General features: G+C 50.2%; 1 non-coding gene across 1 annotated transcript; it reads right to left on the reverse strand.

Annotated features, from left to right (window-relative positions):
- Positions 1-555: 555 nt before the first annotated feature.
- On the reverse strand, positions 556-627 carry TRNAC-GCA (transfer RNA cysteine (anticodon GCA)). Its single transcript has one exon. It is a non-coding gene; the product is annotated as a tRNA-Cys (tRNA).

Here is a 627-nt window from a genome sequence, read left to right on the forward strand (position 1 = left end):
TCTCCCAGCCAATCCCCTTACAACAGATTGGCTGATCCTCTCAGATTACATCATGGGAGTGATTACATTATCACATTACTCCCAGGTGACATGACATAAGTGCTAAACCACTGAGAACCAGCTCGGCCAAGATGACACAGATCTGTCGGTCTAGGACACTAGCATCTGATTGTGGTGGTTGGGCTGGGGCATTCCACCCCATCCCAGGGTGAATTCCTTGGGGGACAAGAGGCACTGACAGGGCGAGTTGTTCGTCACAGGAGAGGAGCTGTACACTGTGCCCCACAGGCTACTGGAGGGTGCTGTTGAGGCCAGGAACAAAGCCACGCCCACACTGGTCTGAGGAAGCCATCATCAAAAGCACACATCTTATTTGATGGCTCTTGGGTAGGGAACTGGGACACAGCACTTTGATGGACTTCTGGCTGGCTTAGATTGCAACTTGGAAATAAGATCAACTGGGTGAACTCCCCAGTTTGCTGGTTCCAGAAGTCTTCTTACCTTCTTGTTTAAGGATGAACAAGTTGAAAATTCGGGGACAATTTATGAAAAGGGAGGGGGTACCCAGATTTGAACCGGGGACCTCTTGATCTGCAGTCAAATGCTCTACCCCTGAGCTATACCCCC

Source organism: Tenrec ecaudatus, chromosome 9 (genome assembly GCF_050624435.1).
Source record: "Tenrec ecaudatus isolate mTenEca1 chromosome 9, mTenEca1.hap1, whole genome shotgun sequence".
NCBI classification, from domain to species: domain Eukaryota; kingdom Metazoa; phylum Chordata; class Mammalia; order Afrosoricida; family Tenrecidae; genus Tenrec; species Tenrec ecaudatus.